Source organism: Lactuca serriola, chromosome 8, assembly GCF_051521515.1.
Source record: "Lactuca serriola cultivar US96UC23 chromosome 8, Lser_US96UC23_V15, whole genome shotgun sequence".
Classification (NCBI taxonomy): Eukaryota; Viridiplantae; Streptophyta; class Magnoliopsida; order Asterales; family Asteraceae; genus Lactuca; species Lactuca serriola.
This window is the reverse complement of record NC_136415.1, coordinates 130,004,404-130,027,474: the sequence shown is the minus strand read 5'-3', so window position 1 is coordinate 130,027,474 and position 23,071 is coordinate 130,004,404. Positions and strand designations below refer to the sequence as shown.

At 37.6% G+C, this 23,071-nt stretch overlaps 1 non-coding gene across 1 annotated transcript; it reads left to right on the top strand.

Moving 5' to 3' along the window:
* The first annotated feature begins 5,237 nt into the window (after positions 1-5,237).
* LOC145071550 (small nucleolar RNA R71) lies at positions 5,238-5,344 on the top strand. The gene has a single exon (XR_013690559.1). It is a non-coding gene; the product is annotated as a small nucleolar RNA R71 (small nucleolar RNA).
* The last annotated feature ends 17,727 nt before the right edge of the window (positions 5,345-23,071 follow it).

The following is a 23,071-nucleotide window of genomic DNA, read 5'->3' as shown; positions in this document are numbered from 1 at the left end:
CTTCAAACTTTACTCGTAATTCTCTCTTTTTTTTTTAACATGTACCTCACTTTTTTCACTCAAAACCTACATGCTTAAGCAGAGGCGCTCAACCTCAACCTTTATCGGTTAATGATAATAATTTTCCTGGATACATTTCAGGTTTAGGCTGCTAAACATATTGCATCCCTCATACCAAGCGGGGTTATGTTTTTGTTCCATGATTTCACTAAAATAAGGGAGGCCACAAATGCATTATAACGTGTATTGGCTTAACTAAACATTTGGACTTTCATCGGATCATCCCACATAACACTAGCAATTATAGCTCAAATTATTATTACTAGATTCAATTATTAAAAATTTCAATTTCCAAATTTTTAATTTTTACTATCAAATTCTATGATTATCTAGCAATTTACTTTTTCTACCCCTACCCCACAATTATCTCATACAATGCCCTCATTGTATTCATGAAAATAAATCAAAATTAAAGAAAAGGGAGAAAAAGGAATAGACTCCCCTGGGATAGTGGGGTGAGCATCTCCAAAAGTGTGGAAAACATGCATCCGAAATATGGACCTACAAAAATAGAAACTCGGTGTAGAATTGGGTGAATATGTAAATAAACCACGAACATGACTCGAAACTTCAATTCTTCAAAGTGGGTGTTAGTAAGTAGAAATGTGGGCAATGATAAACTGGGACACGTCGTGGTAGGTAGCTGGCCACATCGTGATATGAGATGAAAGCGCGAACACCAAGCTGCTTTATTTCTTCAAATTTCATGAGCGCCACGACGTGATGTGAGGAGTCCACGTCGTGGAAACTGGACATCAGCAGAAAATTGTCTTATTTCTTTTTTATGCACTCTAGCAACTTGACCAATGGCTAAATGGTTTAAGACGCCTCTATGGAAATATACCTCCCAACTGTAACCTCTCTCCTATTAACGTACCCCACACTTATCTTGAATTGTGGGTTCCAACTCACGACTCTAAGCTTCCTTGACTAGACAAACACGACTCGAAAGTTAACCTTATATGCTCCTTAGAATTCCAATGCTAATCTGAAAAATGGAACAACCCAAAAAGAAATTAAAGAGTAACATCATAGCTCAAGAATGTTTTACATTACACACCAAATGCAAAAACTAAAAAAAAAAAAAACTAAAAACTACTCAAAAACAAAACAAAACAAAAGGAAATAAAATCAATCATCATCTTGGTCTTGCGCTCCACTTGGCCCTGCCCCATCATTTTGCAGACGCCATAGCTCCTCCCATGTAGGAAAATAAGGATACTGTGGTGGCATAGAAGGTGGTCGGGTCACACCCAAATGCGAATAAATACCCTTAGTAAGCTGGGTATGGTAAATGGCATGCCCCCGTAGATTATCCAAATACGTTCCCACCCGACTCTGCAAATGGTCGGTGGGCACTCCCTGCACATACTGGGAAGCAGCACACTCTCTCTCGACTTCACCTCTAGCTCGCACATTCCGATGCAGCGGTCTGGCTGGTGGTTGCTGTCCTGGCTGCGCCTCCTTTTGCTCGTCATCTATCGGCGGTATGACAAAACGACCCCCGATATTCACCACCGCCCGCATAACACCCAAGACTTGAATGGTCAAGTCTGTGTCCGGGAATCGAGTAAGATTCCTCACAAAGTCATGGGTCAAAATATGATATGACCTAGCCAGGCGAGTAACCAAATGCCCCCTGTAATCGGGCTCCCGGGCCTAGAATTGGCCGCTTTTTTCCCCATGAACCTCGCCAACATATAAGGTAAATCACAACAAACTCCCGAGGTAATAAGAGTCCACAAATAAAACAAATTTTGAATGGGGACCTTATCACCATGATGCTTGTGATTTATTGAAAAAGTGATTAGGCGATGTAAAAATCGGAAAATCGGATTCCGAATTTGTGACTCACTCGATTCACAAGTATTGTACTCATGGCTAGAAATGCCACGCCAGAACTGCACATCCATAATACCGGGAGTAAAATCCCGAACGCATCCAAGCAAGAACGATAGGAAAAACGGAGATTGCATCTCCACTTCGGTATAAAGCCCCATACACCAAGCGAATTCCCGAAGACTACACTCTCGATAAACACCACCCAAACGAAACACAAGTGCCAATTGTAGGTGAAATCCATGGTGCGTTCCTCGAAGCATACGGTAGAGAAAAACTCCACCGATAATTCCCAGTATACTGTTTCTTGAATGGCAAATAAATTCCTCCACCCGTGACAAGTGAAAGAAAATTGATCTCCAACATATGTCTTCGACCAATAGCGTGCCAATTGAGCAACCATTCCCACTCCACCGAGCCATCCCCAATCGATAATTAGGGCTATCACAAACTTCCTATTGTACAGCCATCCCAGTCGATTCTCGTAAGTAGTTAACAACGGTCGGGGAATGTTTTGAGGAAACTGATATAAGGGATTTATACTTGCTACATAAATTGGGTTTTCCTCCTGTGGAATAGCTCGTCGTGGTCCCATTTCTGCATACAAAATCAAACCAAAGCAGCAAACATCCAAAACATTAAAAAAATTTAAACCTGTCTGCCAGAAGTCACAACATGGCCAGGCTATGCCACGTTGTGGGCCGCAGTCGGTAACAGTTTTTGGATCGGTCCATTTGTATGCTGTATCTACCAAAATTAGTGCTTGGGGTTTGTTCCTATGGACATTTAAGGGACATGCAATCTAAAATCAACCACTAGATTCAACCAATTTCGTGAATCACCTAAACCCTAGCCATGAAAATTTTAAAATTGGAAGAACTAACTACAAATAATGAGTAGAACACATACCAAGTAGATTAATTGGCAAGATCTTGCAATGAATTTGGAAGTAGATTAAGCAATCGGCTGTGGGGTTTTGTTGTTCCCGTTCGTGCGACAGTTTCAAGTGGGGAATGAGAATTATTGGTCAAAGGGTTTTAAGGAAATGGTTCTCCCCTGACTTTTTAAAGGCCACGACGTGGCTGGCTATGCCCACGTCGTGGAAACTGCCCAATTGCAAATTTTTAATAAAATCTCACATGTTAACTAATTACTTTTCATCTAATTCATTAATTAAAGTTCCCCACAACTAATTCTTTACTAATTATCAGTTATTTAGATGATGAGTTGATGTCTTTCCTAAAAAAGAGAAAAAAAAATTAAAAGAAAAGAAAATGCAAACCAAACTCGGGTTGCCTCCCGAGAAGTGCTTCTTTTTCTTGGAGTCTTCAGCTAGACTCTGTGCCTTCTACGTTGAATCTTCTGAAGAGTCCACCACCAAGATCTTTTGTTCCTTGAATCGCCTCTTGTAAGCTTGAACTCGCCTTTTATACGCCTTCTTTGAATTCTCCTTTTTAGCTTTTCCCTCTTCTTCAAGCTTGCGTTTTATGCCCTTGGTTTGTTCCTTGCACTCCATAGCATCCCCCTCCTATTTCACTACCGGCTTTGTTACTCTTGAAGTGACCTCCTCTTCATCACTTGTCATCTCCTCATCCTCTTTGCTCACCCAAGAAGGCGGACTCTTGTAAGCTATGACTTCAATCAAATATGGAACAGATGCCCTCGGTTTTGTTCTTTTGACTCGATGAACTGCCTTGATCTCTTCTTCCATAAGCTTCTCCAGTTCTTCTAGTTCCTTCTCTTCATTAATTGTGAACACCTCTTCTTTATCTTCTTGAAAGTCATCTTGTATTCCAAAGACTTCTTGTTCATCTCCAACCCTCAAAGTGAGCTTAGACTCACAGATGTCAACAAGAGCTCCATCAGTGTTAAGCAATGGACGACCAAGGATTATTGGAACATCGGGATCTTCTTTCATATCCAAGACTACAAATTCTATTGGAAAAACAAATTTTCCAATTTTCACCAAAATATCCTCCACGATGCCCCGGGGTTGTGTCACCGAACGATTTGCCATGTGAATCTTCATTTTTATAGCTTTCATCTTCTGAATCTCCTATTTTTGATAAAATGAAAAAGGCATCAAATTAATGCTAGCCCCAGAATCGGATAAAGCATTAACCTTCATTTTATTCCCAAACTCACATGGAAGAGTGAGGCGTCCAGGATCCCCCATCTTTTCTGGTGTCTCTCCCAACACAGCTTTTGAAGTTTGTTCACTTAGAATCACTGTAGACTGCTTCTTTAATTGCCTTCGAGTGTCTATCAAATCTTGCAGTAATTTCTTGTTCTTGGGAGCTTTAGATAAGGACTCGACAAAGGGAGTATCAATTGGGATCCCCTTCACATGCTTTACAAACTCTAAATGCTCCTTCTCCAGTAGACTAAGTGCAGCTCGAGTGGGAAATGGAAAAGGTGGCTGATAAGCTGGAACGGGCTCAAAGGATTTTTGATCAGACATGCGCCACGTCGTGGCCAGAGGAGTGCCACGTCGTGGCGAGCCTGGTTCAGCAACTTTTCCACTTTCGATCTTTAATTTCTTGGGCTGCTGCGGTTCTTCTTCCAATGCCTCTAGGAACTCAGAGATTGCATCTTCTTCAGTATCGATGGCCATTACGTGAGATTGGGTCTTTACTTCGGGATTCTTCGGGGACAATTTTTCATGAACTAGAGTGGCTAGCTGACCAAATTGTAATTCAAGGTTATGGATGGAGGCTTGCCGATTCTTTATTAAGGTTTGTTGTTCCATAATAGCAGAATCAGTGGCATCGTGTCTCTTTTATGAAGCTTCCATAAATTTCATCAAAATGGTCTCTAGGTCTGGTTTCTTCTCGACTGGTGGCTACTCCTTTTGATAAAGGTCTCGACCTGTCTGCCTATACTTCTCTTCTTTTTGCTTCTTATACTCTTCATATGGCGGCCACTCCTTCTTCGGTTTCCTCCAGTCCTAATCAAACTTGTCCCCACTAGAGTAGCATACTTGAGCTTTTCTGTTCCAAAACTCATCCACATTGCAGTCCTTGGTCAAGTGTGGACCACTACATCTCTCGCAACCCACTCTTATGGCATGTATCGACCGGTCCATTTGTGTTATCCTTCGATCCATATTATTTAGCATGACCATCACAGCTGCTATTTCTTCAGTTTGGTCCCCTCCACCGCCTTTGATTCCATCTTGCCTCGGGTTGTGGTATTCGCGAGAGTGCTTCACGAATTCTTCAATTAGCTCCTTGACCTCCCTTGGATTTTTCTTTGTCAAAGGTCCTTGAGAATCAAGGAGTTGTCTTGTCATCACGTTGACCCCATCATAGAAGATTGACATCTCTTGCTGCACATTTAGGTCATGCTGAGGGAAATTTCTGAGCAGGCCCTTGTACCGCTCCCATACTTCGTATAGTGACTCCCCCGGCTGTTGCTCAAAGTTGGCTATTTCCTTCTTGAGTTTGGCTATCTTGGATGGCGGGCAAAACTGGTCCAGGAATTGCTCATGCATTTGAGCCCAAGTGGTGATTGTACCCGGTGGGAGTGCTTTTAACCACTCCTTAGCAGCTCCTTTGAAAGTGTTGGAAATCATCCTAAGCAAGACTGTGATCCGCAATGTCGTTGACTTCATCTAGATTCTTAAAAGCATCCTCATGATCTTTCCCGAAAAATGGGATGTCCTTCAGTGCAGTCAGTATGTGTCCCTTCAGCTCGAATGTGGCAGTGGCAGGTATTGCGGGTTGGACTAAACCGGGACCCACATCTTCTCAGATCCGCTTCTTGTAAGCTCCCATGGACATTTCATCAATTGCTGCCATCTCGTTCCTTGGCTCGTTCTCGGGTTCGCTCGTGTGTTCTTCAAATTCCGGCTCGGTATCGCTTTCAGACTCGGTTTGGACGGGTGTATGATCCAAATGCTCAAGATTGCTCTTGTGCCTCGCGGATGAACTTGACTCTCCTGTCTTCTTTCCCGACTTCCTAGAAAAAGCTGACTTCAATTCTTGTAAGGGCGTCTTTTTCTTGTGAAGTGCAGACTCGGGATCTTCAAGTGGTGGCACCAAGTGTGTGTTTGAGCTTCTGGTCATGAACTCCTGCAACTTGCTAAACTAAAAACGTAAAACTGAACTAAAATAAGAAAAACTAACTACAAACGAAAAATCTAGTTTTTTTAACTGTCCACGTCATGGCAGGTATATGGCCACGCCGTGGACTCTGTGATTGACATAAAATTTTATTTTGCTGAAAAATTAACTTTTTGTGGTTTTTACTCCACAAGAAGGATTGATTAATTTAAAGCAAATAAATAAAAAAAACTAAAAACTAAGCCGTTCCCCGGTAACGGCGACAAAAACTTGATGTGCACAAAAGTACTCACTAATTTTAATATTTATAACCTAACAAACTTAACTAACTATGCACTTATTGGCAGTGTACCTAGTCAGATTACAGTATTGCTTGGGTAAGTCGATGTCGATCACAGGGAACATTGTTCTAATAAATTTACTTACTATTAAATTAACCTAATTTATTAACAAGTTTAAAGGGGGTTTTATCTGGTTTTACAAGATCAGATGAACTTAAATCAAAATTAATAAATAAAAACACACTCTTGTTTAGTTTGAATCCACTTCCCCCTTATGGCTAGCTAATGATTACAGATTATTAAGTTGGTTTTTAGTTGTATTAGTAATTTAGTTCTAACTTACCAATAACTAACTAATTCATGTCAAACCATGTATGTTCACACATAATTAAACACAGAACTAATTATGAATGTAAATATGCTATGTAAGATTTGTTGTATAAACGCAATTGTGATCACAATACACGTTCTCTAGCACAGCTAAGCTTTATTTATTCTAATTACTAACTAAGATTGGTCAATCCTAGCTCTAATAATTCAATGTTCACTAAATCATTAGGCAAACAAGTTCATGTAGTTTAATGGTCACTATGCTACACAGAACATGCAATCAAGCAATTAGAAAAACAAATAACAGCATGCTAGGTTATACAAATCAAACACAAGCAATTTTTTTACCAACTAAACTTAATCCATAAACATTGAACTATTCATAAGTTTAAAGCTTCATCTAGCTAAACAAGAGTAGCTAGATTCAACTGCTCATCATAGCAACTAAACCAACACAGCTAAAAGTAATGAAAGACATATTCTAATTTAACTAAGATATAAACCTCTATTCTTTTTGGTGTTGAAAACCTTATTCCAGAACACTTCTTTCGCTCTGAATCGTTTTCTGGAATTATTTTCTCCAGCCAAAAGCTTTTCTTTTTCGTAATAATCAGGAGAACTTAAATAATCTCCAAAAACTCGCGCCACGTCGTGGCCAGCTTTGCCACGTCGTGGGCTTCAAGCTATTCGTATCCTCCAAGGAAATCCTCCGCGTCGCGATGTCTATCTTCTGGAAACCTCTTGCCACGTCGTGGCCGACTTTGCCACGTTGTGAATTCAGTATTTATCGTGGATTTATTCTTTTCTTGTCTTTCAAGCCTCCCATGTTCCACATATTGTCACTTTTGGTCCCTTTCTTCTAAAATCCTTTTAATTGACTGAAAATAACAATTTAAAGTCATAAGTATCATTATTCTAAACATATGATCAATTTATTAATAAAAATGTACTTAAATATTGCCTAAAAATAAGTATAAATATGGCAATATCAACATGCAATTCAAAGGCTCATACAATCAGGCATAACCTAAACAGGCTATCATATCACTGACTGATCAGTACTAACATGCAAGTCTACAAGCACATAAAATAGGCATATAAGGCATCCTCCTAGATCCTTAGCCCTAATCTAGCATGCAGTTCTCATAGTCATATCATATCATACCATAACATAACATGTATGGGTATCTTTGGGAAAACTTACTTGAGCTCGGCTGATTGCACGCATCACACACTTTGTTCTTCTCAAAGTTCCTTTCTCTTTTCAGATTCTTTTCAAAATCCTTTTTATAAAATGGTTTTTGTCACACCCCAAAACCAAGAACGGCGGAAACGTTCTGGGACGGAGGACGTCATGTAAAGTATCACAACACATTATAACAGTAAATAAGCAAACACCATCATCCATTGCATTAAATATATAATTTTAATACAAGTGTGTTCCGTACAGTTATAGACACCAAAAAGTAAATCAAAATAATAAGATGAGTCTTGGATGCGCTCCATCTTCTCAAAAGATGGCCTCGGTACCTGTCTACTGATGACCTGAGAATACAAGTTATTTTGAAAGAGTTTATCAGCATTAAGCTGGTGAGTTCATAAGTATTTTAGTGTCAGTGTTTGTATCAAAACGTTTGAACGTGGTTTTAAACATGAGTTTGTAAACATTGGTGATAAAAGTATGTGAATGTTTGTACGTGTTTGTAAAACTTTGAATCTCTCAGAAAAACCTATATTTTCTATTAAAAGTAGCCTTCTACCAAGGCGTAACTGTTTTGTATGTTCGTGTATTGTAAAAGTGTGTAATTTTCCCAAGTGTAACTATCATTAACAAAATATAGTTTGTACATTAATGTTTAAGTGAAAAGATCACTAAATGTATGTAAAGGGTAAACTATTGTAGTACTGTAGTGTTGTATTATAGGAACTACTGCTGTACTAACTACCTTAAACCAGATTTATATTAAGGTATCATGTGATTAATTGTACCATACTATCGACTGGGTAACAACGACAAATGTAGGTCGTAAAAAGGTATGACGTTTGGCACCCGCAGACCTGCAGGTCCGGCTGTAGCTAGCAGCAAGGTGTAGGATAGTCAATCCAGTATAGATCTATACGCAAACTCACGCTCTCCCTCCAGGAGACTCTGGCTACAACTCGGGCCATGTCTTTTAAGGCATGCCCCGATACATTGGATCACAATTTTGTCAATGTATTCATGTATATGTAATGTATTGTTACTCGTTCTAGTATCGTTGTATATGTTCTCTCTCTAGTATAGTTGTATATGTTCTTCTTCTAGTATAATTGTATATGTTTTTCTTCTAGTATAGTTGTATATATTCTTCTTCTAGTATAGTTGTATATGTCCTTCTTCTAGTATAGTTGTATATGTTCTTTTTCTAGTATAGTTGTATATGTTCTCATTGTAATGTAATGTATATGTTCTTATAGTAATAAGTACTGACTCATGAATGAACTGACTCATTGATCTAGCAATAGTATAAGTATGATCATGTGCTACCCCGATGGTAGCTTACTAATGATGTAACTAGTACACATGAATATGGAAGCACTTTTATGTCTATATGTACACATGATATATAATTAATATTGAAACGACCTTCTGACGGCTACCCGATATCCCACCAGACCACATCTCAAGCGTGAAAAGGAAATAGGGCGGATGGCCTTCCTAAGCCTTTTAAACATTGCTTATATAACTATACATATACGGGCATGTAATTTATAATAAGTGTAACAAAGTTTAAGTAAAAGTATTTGATAAGTAAAAGAGTTTGTAAAGCAGTTTGAAGTGAAACAGTTTGATAAACAGTTTGAATAGTAATAAAATCATTGGTTTTGTAGTTATTAATCATATGTGATTGATGTAATAACTATAAGTATTCAACTTGTATTCCCCACCATTAAAGCATTTAAAACATTTAAAAGTATTTCAAAGGTTAGTTAAGGGGTATGAACTCACTTGTGGTGAGTGGATTGGATTGAAGTGTCGGGTACGGTGCTAGGTGACAAATGAAGACTTGTACACATGCACGAGCCTAGTTATCATATAATGAACATATATATAACTAATTAGCCAAATTATAACTAATACAATAAGTTGGGACACTCTAGAACATGAAAACACTATGTTTCAAGTGCTAAAGATCACAAGGATTGCATCCAAGTGTTGGTAGGGCAAAGCTAGGGTGTTTGGGGTTCAAGGGTAAACTCCTTTGGAGTTTATGGTTTTGATGGTCATAACTCAAGGAGTTTACGGCAGTAAACTCTAGAGTTTACGGTCGTAAACTCTAGTCCTAATGACCAAGTGTTGTTTTGGGGTTTAGCAAGCCTTTTGAAGCAATTCTACTAAGTGGTTTGGCCTTTGGAAGGAACTAGGGCAACAAAACACCCCCTTTGAGGAGTTTACGGCCTCATGGTCATTTCCCTTTGGGTTTACTACCATAAACCCATATGGAAAAGAGTATTTCCATGTTTTCAAGTCCTTAACACAACTAGGTAATTATGTAAGCTAGTTTTTAGGCCTAAGGAAAGAAAATTACCCATTTGTACACACTTTAGGGTGTTTATGGTTTTCGGAGATCCCCAAACCGTAAACACCTATAAATGTTGGATTTTGGTGTTTTTCAAGGCTTAAACACATCAAGGGAAGGTTTAAACATATCAAGGATGGCTTAAACATCAAACTAGGGCTTAGATAAGGACTTAGGCACACTTTGGTGCCCTTTATGGTGTTTACGGCCCAAGCATCTTCTAGGACCGTGAACACCTCAATCCTTGTGTTCTTGGCATAATTTATTGATGTTTAAATGTAATACTAGCTTAATAACACTCAAGGATGGAAGTACTTACTATAATGAAGCTTGATTTGAGCTAAAAGTCCAAGAACACTTAGTGTGTGTTCTTGGTATTCTTGGTGTTTTTGGAAATCTAGACAAAATACATAAATGAATGGATGAATAGATGCACAAACACTAGATTAAGTGTTTTACTAACTTGAAATGGTTAGAACACTTACAACTTTGAAGATTTGGAATAAAATCTTAGATGGTACTTGAAAGGATATTTTGGAGTTTACTCTTTTGATATTTGGGGAGTAAACACAAATGACTAACTTTTTGGGGAGTAAACTCATACATAGGTATGACTTCACGGTTTTTGGGTGATTTTTCAACCCAAACATAAAAGTTTGGTCGGGAATTTCTAAGACGCGAAGTGTTTGCGGTTTTTAAAATTCAAAACCCGAGACGACACTTTCTTTCACCCATTCGTTTAAAAATAATATTAAAAAAATCAAACGAATCTTTATATTTCTTAAAAACAAGAAATAATGACATTAACTTATGATACGAAGTGGTTGACTTTTAGGGTTTGACCGAATGGAAATTTCGGGTTGTCACATCATCCCCCTGTTAAAGGGAATTTCGTCTCGAAATTAAAGTCTAAACAAATAAAGTAGTTACAAATAACTAAGAAAAAAGATGAGGGTATTTCAGTTTCATCTGATCCTCACGCTCCCAAGTGAATTCCGGTCCTCGCTTGGTGTTCCAGCGAACCTTCATAATCAGGATACGGCTTTGCTTCGTTTGCTTGACTTCCCGATCCATGACCTCTACTGGTTCTTCCACGAAGTTAAGGCTCTCGTTGATCTTGATCTCGTCGAGTGGGATTACAAGAGTCTCGTCAGACAAACACTTTTTCAAGTTAGATACGTGGAATGTAGAATGTACGTTACGAAGTTCGTCTGGTAGATTGAGTTTGTAAGCTACAGGGCCGATTCTTGCAAGAATCTCGAAGGGTCCTATATATCTCGGATTAAGCTTCCCACGCTTACCGAAGGGTATCAAGCCCTTCCAGGGTGAGACTTTAAGAAGGACTCGGTCTCCCACCTGGAATTCCAAAGGTTTCCTTCGCTTATCCGCGTAGCTCTTCGGCCCAAATGGCAGAGAAGACATACACTTTCTGATTAAACATTTTGGTAGATTTCAGGCTTTCAGCCTTGTCTAACCTTCTGCTAATGCCATAGAATAGAAATCATTCTCTTACGGAGACATGTTCTAGATGGCCAGAGGCTACATACCAGTACCAACGTGAATCTAAGTGCTTTCACTGATCACATGGTCAAAGGTATTTCTTTGCTATTAAAAATAGCGAATAAAAATAACACGAGAAAATAACCCGGAATAATAACACTAAAAGGCACATAGAACATATAACACATAACATACAATTGTTCCTATATATTAAACTCACCATGAAATAACCGGAGGCTAAAATAGTAAATTTGAGCAGCATTTCGGCTCCAAATATGACTTTATTCGTTGAAAACCGAGAGATTTATTGAAAAACCGGGCTCTGCAAAAGTAGAGCTTCAAAACCGAAAAGATAATTTTTTCGGGCTTCTCGGGAACTTCGGGACGTGTTTCGGGTGCTAAAATTGATATTGGGGCTTTGGGGGATGTCAAAATAATAAAAATATTAAAAAGGGGGTGAAAATTGGAAATTTTCCGAAATTACCCGAGAAGGCTCGCAAGCCTGTTATTTGTGCGGCGAGAATGCGAGGGTTCGTCGAGAAGGAGGAGTCAGCGAGGCAGGTGGCAGCCGCGGAGCGAAGCCAGGTGGCGGGTGCGAGCTTCGGATATGTGGCGCTCTCGGATTGGACCAGCGCCTCGGATGCGAGGAATGACTGTACACGCGTCGGCTGCTGCTTCGACTGAGTCATCGACATCGGACATGGGGCGCGCTTGACGTGGCTCGCATCGGATACGTGTCGCACGAGGAGCGAGGGTGATGTGGCCGAACTCAGGCCATGCGATTTTTCTCGGATTTCGCAATTATTCTCGATTTTTGTGCTAAAAATTCTAAAATCCATAACTTTCGCATACTAGCTCCGTTTTTAACGTTCTTTATATGCACACGTAGGTAAAATTATGATTTACAGCTTTCATTTAGACTTCATCGGCTAATTTTTAATTTCTTTTTAATATTATTATTTTTAACAGACCGGGACTGGTAAATCCGTTAAAAATTCATAACTTCTTCATCCGACATCCGTTTTTGTCATACTTTTAACCGTTGTACTACTATTGACGAGATCTTCAATTCTCGATTAGGTTGTGTCGGCTAAAAATCACTCGATCCAAAATTCGAGTTTTTAGTTGTCTACTGCTAAGCTGAAACTTAGAAAAATCATAACTTCCTCATACGAAGTCAGATTTTGGCGTTCTTTTTATCGAACTTCTCGGTGTAATGAATACTACAAATTTCATTTAGATCACTAAGGCTAAAAAGTAGGTTATCAAAAACTCACTTTTTACGTCATTCGGTGTCGCGCCGGTTTTGTCACGGATCTTCGATTGGTCATAACATCTTCGTTATAACTCGGATTTCGACGAGGTTTTCGCCTACAAGTTTCTAACGAGATTATTTACAACTTTCAATATTAAAATTTTACTTATTTCAAATTTTATATATTCGCTAAATTTTGCTATTTGGCTTTTAATTGGAATGTATAAGACTTCCAATATTTTCTGAGTGATTTTAAACATAGTTTTACTTCATTTCTAGTAAAAACTATATGTTAGAACTCAAAACTCAATTTCACATAATATTTCATAATATTATTCTCTTTTATAATTTACAATACACGATTTCAAAACGTGTATGTTACAAATACCTCATCCTTTTGAGGATTTCGTTCACAGAATCATAACGATTAAAATAAATGAGGATACTTCACTCTTATTTCATTCTTATTTTCCCAAGTATAATTTGGGCCTCGATGGTGTTTCCACTTGACAAGCACCAAATTCATTTCTCTATTACGTGTATTAGTCGTTCATTCGTTTACGATCTTTTCAGATTTTTCTACATATCTTAACTTATTATCCAATTTCTCTTAGGATAACGGAATCGTTTCGTCATATATGCTCAAGCATTTGCGAAGATAACTCACATGAAATACATCATGAATACCTGCCAAATCTCAGGCAGTTCCAATCGGTATGCTTGATTACCAATTCTCTAGATAATTTTTTTTTGAAAAGTCCAACAAATTTAGGACTCAATCTCCTTTTCTTCTCAAATTTCATAATACCTTTCCACGGGGTTACCTTCAGTATCACCCACTTGGAATTCTATGGGTCGTCTCCTCCATTTCTACATAGGATTTTTGTCGATCCTGGGCTGCTTTCATTCTTTATCGTATAATTTGATTCTTATCAGTGGTGTCTTGAATCATTTCAGGGCCTCCAAGGATCTTTTGTCCTACATCACACGAACATAATGGAGTACGACTTTTACGACCATATAATGCTTCATATGATGACATTTTGATTGACGCGTGGTAACTGTTATTATACGAAAATTCTACGAGAATAAGTACTTGTCCTAGTTACCACCGAATTCCAAGACACATGCACGAAGTATATCTTCTACTGTTTGGATCGTTCTCTCCGTTTGACTATCTGTCTGGGGATGATAAGTTGTGCCGAGAGCAACTCGAGATCCCAATTCATGTTTCATACTCGCCTAAAAGTGAGAAGTGAAGCGTGTATCACGATTGGAAATAATCTTTAGTGGCATACCATGTCTCGCCACAATTTCGTCTAAGTAAACTTGTGCGTATTTCTCCATTAGAATCGTTGTAGGTATGGCGAGAAAATATGCACTCTTAGTTAGCTTGTCGATAATTACCCAAATGTTATAATTCTATATAAGAGTCTCTTGCAATTAGAGTAGCACCAGACATAAGGTCAATTCGGAATTCTGCTTGTCTATCCGGGGTAGTCCAGGCAATTCGTCGGGAAGATCATTAAATAATGGAAACATAATTTATAATTTTCTTCCCCTCTCTTGAGATATTAACTGCATTAGCCGGATAAGTAGAATATCCCTTCGATATAAATTTATGAGTTTTTAATAAAGAAGTTATTATTTTCAACGTAGACATAAATAGTATCCTCTTCTTCGATAGGGATGCATACTATCTCTTTGTAGCATAAGACTTTTGCATGGTTCTTAGACAAGCAATCCATTCCGAGAATAATATCAAAGTTGGGCAAGGAGATAGGAATTAGGTTAGCAAAAATATTATAACCTTCAATTTCTATGACACTATCCCTATAGACTTTATTAGCAAGTAATGATATACCTCTTATGTTATTTATATGAAATGATTGAACAATTGCGTAATAAGCAATTTGAAAAGAATGTGTGAATTTGTAAGGCACGAAAGAATCTGGGGCATCACAACAAATATGATATGAGCGGATCTAGAGTTTATGAGAAAATTACTAATCACAACATTCGAGTCCTAACTTACTTCTTCTGTGGTAATCTAAATTGTACGATATTTAACTTTTGGTTTGCCAAATGATTTTCAAACTCTTCAAACTTCTTAGTTACTAGCGGTTCTCAAACCTGCACCAGCTCATCATTCTCTAGTGGACCTTCGATCCTAATCTTTGAGTTAAAACTCAATTCTCGTTGCAGACTCCTGCTCCTTCTTGGTTTATAGACTAAACCCAAGATAAGTTCTTTACTTTTGCTATAACAACAACTAGAATGGTCATATTCTAATGACCTTTGATTTTATAACACACAAGACACATAACGAACCAAACTCTTGTATTAGAATCAAATCGAATAAATTGAGCTAATGGAATAAAGAAAACAAAAAGATTTTGATCAGCACGTGGATGCTTCGAAACAGAAAGAATAGCATTATGTATCTCTAATTCGTGCTTTCGGACATACACACTAGTTTTGTCAAATGAAAGAATATTCCGATTGATTACGAAATCACGAATTTCATGCTGTAATCCTTCCATGAATAACTAAATTCTGCATCGCCTTCATAATAGGTAACATCTTTAGTTAAAGGTTGCTCAATTCTTTAATGAAGATCGTTATATGTCACACCCCAAAACCAAGAACGACAGAAACGTTTCGGGGTGGAGGACGTAATGTACAGTATCACAAACAATGTAAAGTAGTAAACAAGCAACAACATCATCCATTGCATTAAAAGTAAAGTTTTAATACATGTGTGTTCTTTCAATGTAATAAGACACCAAAAATACAATCAAAATAAAAGATGAGTCTTGTCTGTGCTCCGTCTTCTCAAACCTGGCCATCGTACCTGTCTACTGGTGACCTGAGAATACAAGTTATTTTGAAAGCGAGTATCAGCCTAAAGCTGGTGAATTCATAAGTAATTAAGTGTCATTGTCTTGTTTTGGGAAAGCTATTATGAATGCCCTGTAAATCTTTAAATGAAACAGTTGATGTAAGTAATGAAAAACCCTAGAAAATCCCTTATTTTCTACTAGTATGAGATGTAGTCTTCTACCAAGACCCAAATGTTTTGTAAGTAAAATGATAGTTTTTCCTTTCTATTGACGAGTACTAAAAGTACTTAGTATAACTCCTCGTTTATGTGAATGTATCACAAAATAAAGTAATAGGGAAATGTACTAATGTAATTGTTATCCTTTGGTACTAGGACTAACACGGCATCGCAGTTAGCGAAATGTATAAACTAATGAAAATCCGTAGATTGTTCAATTGTCCTCTGTAGCTACAGCAGGTGAGAGGAAGGGTTAGTCCCGTAATCGATTTCCTAATATAAGTATTAACCGTAGGCATCCGTAGATCTTCATCAACCTATGTAACGAACAGTAGGCCCGGGGAATGGTTAGTCCCGTAACTGTATTCTAATATAAGTAATAACTGTAGGCATCTGTAGATGTTCATCAACTACTGGTGCTAATCAGCTGGGCTTCGAAATGGTTAGTCCCGTCTAGATATCCCGTTGAACTGGGATAGGCAGGATAATTTACACAGAAGGTACTAATAAATATTCCTCGTAACTCTAGGTACAAGTATCCATGTAAGTGTATACAGGAAAATGTATCTATGTAATGGTACTCATGTAATGTATTCATGTAAGGTACTCATGTAATGTATTCATGTAAGGTACTCATGTAATGTATTCATGTAAGGTACTCATGTAATGTATTCATGTAAGGTACTCATGTAATGTATAGTGTATACTCATGAATGAACTGACTCTGATGTAATTCCTTGTGATAGGAATAATGTTATGTATCTCCTAACTATCCCCATAATAGTTAATTGGAAGGTAATTGATTGTCCAAACAGGTTTATACACCCTTGCTACACAAGAGTGTGGGAAACTGAATGAAGGATGAAAACTATAAGATCAATACATATAAAAGAACATAAGTTTATAGATATAGTTTTGTTCAAGAGGGTAAAAATGGTTTTGTAAAACATCTATGAGTTTTGAACAATAATTAACAATGACTTGATTTCATTTTAATAAACATTTCAAACGTAATAATTTTGCTATTAAGATATTTTTAAGATATAAAACCATTTCATGCATCACATTTTGTAGTATGTGAAATCTGCTGAATGAAAACACAGTTATAAATACATATGATTGATTTAATAACATGTTGTTTTCTACCTGTATTCCCCCATTAAAGCATTTAAAATCATTTAAAACATTGATTAAGGGGTATGAACTCACCTGAAGGTGGTGGTTTGGATGTACTGAACGGTGTAGGATTGTTAGGTGTAAAGTGAGGACTTATACACACACTATGATCCTAATGAACATATAATCAGACATATATGCACCCAATTAGTCTTAAACTACTAATTGTAAATGTTAAGACATCCTAGAACATGATAAACACTTTATATAAGTGTTATAAGCCCTAAGGATTGCATCTAAGTTGTTGTGGGACAAGGCAATTGGGTTTAGGGTTCCTAAGGACCCTATACATGAGTTTACTCTCCAATAAACCTCACACAAGGAGTTCACAGTCGTAAACCATTGATTTTACGACCGTAAGCTCCTAATCTTAATGACATTTTGTGGTTTGAAGTGTTACATGATCCCTAGAAGCAATTCTACTTGGTGGTTTAATCCTTGGAAGGGTTTAGGGCATTAAGACACTCCTTTGAGGAGTTTACGGCCCCAAGTCCATTCCCTTTTGAGTTTACTGCCATAAACTCATATGGGAAGGGGTATTTTAATGTTTTCAAGTTTAATGCTCATCTAGGATAGGTTCTAGACATTTATCTAAGGCTAATGAAGGCCTTAGGCACACTTTGGTACCCTTGATTGATGTTCACGGCCCAAATACCATTTCCCTTAGAGATTACGGCCATAATCTCTCATGGGGATGGTTTTTTGATGTTTTAAGGTCCTTGATTTAACTAGGAGTAAATCTATGTATTTGTCCAAGGCTTTAGGAGTGGTTAAAGCAATCTTTGGCACTTGAATTTGGAGTTCACGGTCCAAGAACTTCTTGGGCCGTGAACACCTTACTCTTGGTGTTCATGGATGAATTCAAGTCTTATTTAACCTAACACACAAGCCTAAGGTAGTTATATAGCAAGGGGAATGGACTAGGCATCATTTTAAGAGTTTACTCCCCAAGCTGTTCTTGGGCGGTAAACTCTCGCATCTAGTCGTTTTGTTATGAAATCAATGTTATTATGCACATTACTAGCTATATAATACAACTAGAGAGAGGTACTCACGATTTGGGATGAAAATCCGAAGATCCGTGAGAGAGAAAATGGCTTTTCTCTAGTTGGAAATGTAAATAATGAATAAATATGGTTCAAAATTCTATATATAGTCTTGGGATTTTTGGCAGAAAATATTTTATTCCCGGAATGAACTCTAATGTAATAGAGTTTTGGAATAAAAGAGTTCCACAAAACCCTAGTCCATCCACTCTCCTGATATCTCCTGAAGTGTAAATCCCGAAATACTCAAACTTATACGAAAAAGTCTGAAAATTTACTGTGACTGTTCTAACTTCTATTGACTTGATAATGTTCGTACAAAATGGAAATTTTGGGTTGTCACGTTATATTCCTATCGACCATCTCGACCATCTTCTTCTTGACTGAAGTTCCGTCATTACTCAATACATGGCTTTCTAAGACAATCAACTTTATCTTTGTAGATTTATATTAATCGGACTCCACTCTTTATAACACTAATATTTGAACGATAATTATCTTCTTAGTCATTACCAAAACGAAGGTAACGACACACATGAATAAAAGAGAATCATTTACTAGCTTCTTGGTAACCTTGTGACTTTCGTTGATCCAAGCGTGAGTCATGTGCTTCCGATAGTATAGGCCTCTACTACCATTCACACCTACTCATACTCGTCCCAAGTATTGTCTCATAGTTTTCCAAGTCACCATTCAAAATCACAAAGCAACTTATCACACATCAATGTGTTCAAACAAGTACATACAACAATTTCTCCTATACCCAACTAGGGTTTTCACGTTTTTATCAAAAATATCTTGTATTACTTATACACGCCTTCTAAGATTCTTCTCATGCATATGCTCCATGTAGCATATTCTAAGACTTTTTCATAGGTCGATAGAATTTTACTTCCAATTCTTCATATAAATTCTTTCTCGAGTAGTTTCTACTCTGCAAGACATACTACACCCAAAAATTACTCTAGAAGTGTAGAGACAAATGGCTTTCAACTACTTGCATCATCTTTTAACTTATGTAATTCACTATGCACCTTTGTTCATTTCATTATCCTTCCATGACATTGTTTTCTTGTATCGAAGTAAGTCTTCTTCTCATGGTTGTATCTTTTAAGTCTACTTCATAGGAGTTTATCCTAAGAAGTCTGCATTATAGCTGCATCTCAGCAAGCTCTACTAGCTGCAACTTGGTTCACTGTCATTCCTAACTACAACATCTCTTCTCATACAATACTATGGTTGTATTGGTTCTTCAACTAAGCATTCTACCTTACTTAAACACGTAAGTTACTTAACCTTTTATTACTAATTGACTTAATTCACCATCCTAATTGTAACGCCCGTGTTTCTGGGCTTGTCATTAATAGCGATGTAATAGTCTAGGTTAACCTTTGTAACCCATTTTGAAATAATAAGAATGTATTATTTGAGTATAATGTGTTTTATACTTAATTGATTAATTGTGTGGCTTAAATGAATTAAGGATAAAAATATAAGTTAAAATGAAATATTAGATCAGCCCGATATCGATACATGAAGACGTAGTGGTCGTAACTAGCTTTCCGAATATATAAAGAATGCCGAAATCCGAGTTATAACGAAGAAGTTATGACGTGTCAAAGTTTCGCGACAGAACCGGCAACGCTGAATGACGTAAATAATGAATTTACGATAGAGAGATATTTAGCCTTAGTAATGTAAACGAAAGTCGTAGAATACGTTAAACTGAGAGAGAGCATAAAAAGAACGCCCAAATATGAATTCGTATGAGGAAGTTATGATTTTTTAAAGTTTCGACTTAGCGATATGAAGCCCGAATACTCGATTTGAGATTGAGCGGCTTTTAGCCAACACAATCTAAACGAGAATCGAAGATCTCGTTGATAGTAGTCCAACGGTAAAAAGACAGATGAAAATGGACGTCAGATGAAGAAGTTATGAATTTATAATAGAGTTGTCCTGTCCCGGCCTACTAAAAATAAATAGTAAAAATAAATTCAAAATTAGCCAACGGAGTCTAAAGGAAAGTTGTAGAGCATAGACCCACCTACACGTGGATATAAAGAACGTCGAAAACGGAGTTCGTATGAGGAAGATATGAATTTTTGAAATTTATTAAATAATTAAAATATTAAATTTAATTATAATTACCCGATATTATCAGAAAGGGGGGGGGGGGGGGGGGGGGTCAGCGACCTTATCCACATTACGCCCAACGTAACTTAATTTACGCCTAGCGTAATTTGGGGTTTCAGCCCCCTATAAATAGATGTCGAGTGCAGCCGAGTTCTATTGCTCATTTCTTTCTTTCTCTCATGTTTTTACCTCGTTTTGTATGCAACTTATACCCCGAAACCCCGGTATCAACCCCGAGACTTGAAGCAAGTCCCAAAGTCCCGAAGATCCCGAGAAGTGAAATTATCGAGCCGAAGCTCTGCCCACAAGAAGCCCGGTTTTTGTGAAGATCTTCCAAATCTACCGAAAAATACTAATTCTACAAGTCGTAGTGCTGTCCGATCATCTTCTGATCAAGTGAGTGTGTAGTTACTTTCTTCTAATGCATAATTATGAAGTATTTTATATGAAATACGTGTTATGTGTATATTTTGTTGTTATATATGTGAACGTATATTCACTTTCTTTTATCTCATAGATATGATTTATTCTCTATGAAATACATGTTATGTGTATGTGTCTCATTTGTTGTTTGGAATATTTATTGAATGAGAATGCTATACAGGTTTTAAACTATGTATATATATATATATATATATATATATATATATATATATATATATATATATATATATTTATCTACTAATATGTTGGGTAGAACATAGGTAGATAGTTGATGTGTGATAAACAGATGAGAGGCCTTGATGTTGTTGTTGTTGTTGATCTAGTTATTCAGCGGAGTATGGATAACGAGGGCATAAGATGGATGAATCATCAAGTTATTTTGTTTATTAGACCAGTTGTTATATGTAACTGTTGTATGGTCTATCTTTTGTTGTTTATGCTTTTGTGTGTGTATCGGAACATGACATCCCGAGTTTTGATTATATAATGAAAATACATTTCTTTATGAAATGTTTTGGTAAATATTATTTTATCATATTTTGTTTTTGGTAACAAATTCCGCAACTCTTTTAAATCAAAATAATTTACTCTGAAATTATTTTAAAAGCATAAATGAAACCGGTCTTTTCTGGCTGAGATTTGGGGATGTCACAGTTGGTATCAGAGCATTAGTTTAAGCGAACTAAGAATTTGTAGGATTTCTAGACCTAAACTTAGAATGCTAAGTGAAGATTGTTAGATGTGTGTCTGTTATATTATAGACCCAAGCACTAGTTTATTTTAGGAAGATGCCTAAAATGCTTTTATGTGCTAAATGTTATATGTTGCCATATATGATATTATTTGTTCGGATCTACGGTTTGTTGCCAACCGGATCTGGAGACCTTATGTGTTTAGGATTCTAAGCGTATGTCTACGGTATTAGAACTAGCATGTAAACTTTTCGGAGTGATATGGAAGATCGTAATATCTATCACGATTGAAGATCTGAATTTCACCTTATTCGATGTATAGATCAAGAATGGCAAGAACAAGAAGAGGTGTTGGAAACGCAAACAAGAACAAGAATCAACCGCCTGTAATTGAACAAGTAGTTGTTGAAGCTGCTGCACCAGAGCAGATCACCATGGCTGGAGTGCAAGCCATGATTAGGGATATGTTAGCAGAACAAAGGGAAGAAATGCAATAGATGTTACATGAAAATAGGGACGAACCAATCATACCCATTGAGGAACTCGAACTGTTTCCCGAACAATCGGAGGAAGGAAACAATAGTCGTGCTGTGAGTCAAGTTGGGACTCAAGGAGAATGAAGGAATGACCCGGAAAGGGAAACAAAAAGGATGGGCGAATGTACAAGAATTTCTTGGACACCAAGCTGCCAAGTCTTTCTGGGAGCCCAAAGCCCGTTGAGATTATGGATTGGATCTCCGAAATGGAGATGGTATTTGAAAGTTGCGACTGTAGCAACAAACAAAAGACTGTCTTTGCAGTTAGACAACTAAAGATCGGAGTCTTGAGCTGGTGGAAGTTGTTGGCAGATACTATGCCATGAGGAGAAGCCCTGAAAATGTCATGGGAGGAGTTCTTGGAACAACTAAGGGCGCAGTACTGTTCAGAGATAGATCTGATTGATCTGAACAATGAGTTCCAAAACCTGAAGAAGAGGAGGATGAGAATACATGACTATGCTACCGCATTCACTGAGAAAATGAAGTTATTTCCGTACCTAGTGCCAACAGAACTCTCCAAGATTGAGGGTTCGCTAATGGACTGCCTGCCAACTTTGGCCCGACAGTTAAGATGGTAACTACTCTGAAAACAGTTGTTCGTGCGGCTAAGAATGTGGAGACCCAGCAGAAGGAAAAGGGCCTGGAAAGAATAGAGGTTGGTGAGAAAAAGGAAGTTTGATGCACCTTCAGGTTCCAACAAGAAAAATAATTTCTCGAAGTCTAGTTCGAAAGGAGGAGGAGGAGGAAGCGAAGCTAAATGGTGCGAAAAATGTAAGAAGAAGCATCATGGAAAATGTGAAGTAGTGGCCACATGTTTTAAATGTGGAAAGCCAAGGCACTATGCCAATGAATGCACTCTCACCAAGAAAGTTTGTTATGGGTGAGGTGAGGAGGGGCACATCTCGAGAGATTGTCCAAAGAAGAAGGAGGCAGCAAAACCCAACATTCCCCCAAAGCCGAAGACGAGAGCCTTCCAGATGACACTGGAAGTTGCTAAAGATGAAACTGATGTCGCTTCAAGTACCTTTCTCGTAAACAAATTGCCTACCTAAATTTTATTTGATTCTGGAGCCAACTACTCCTTTATT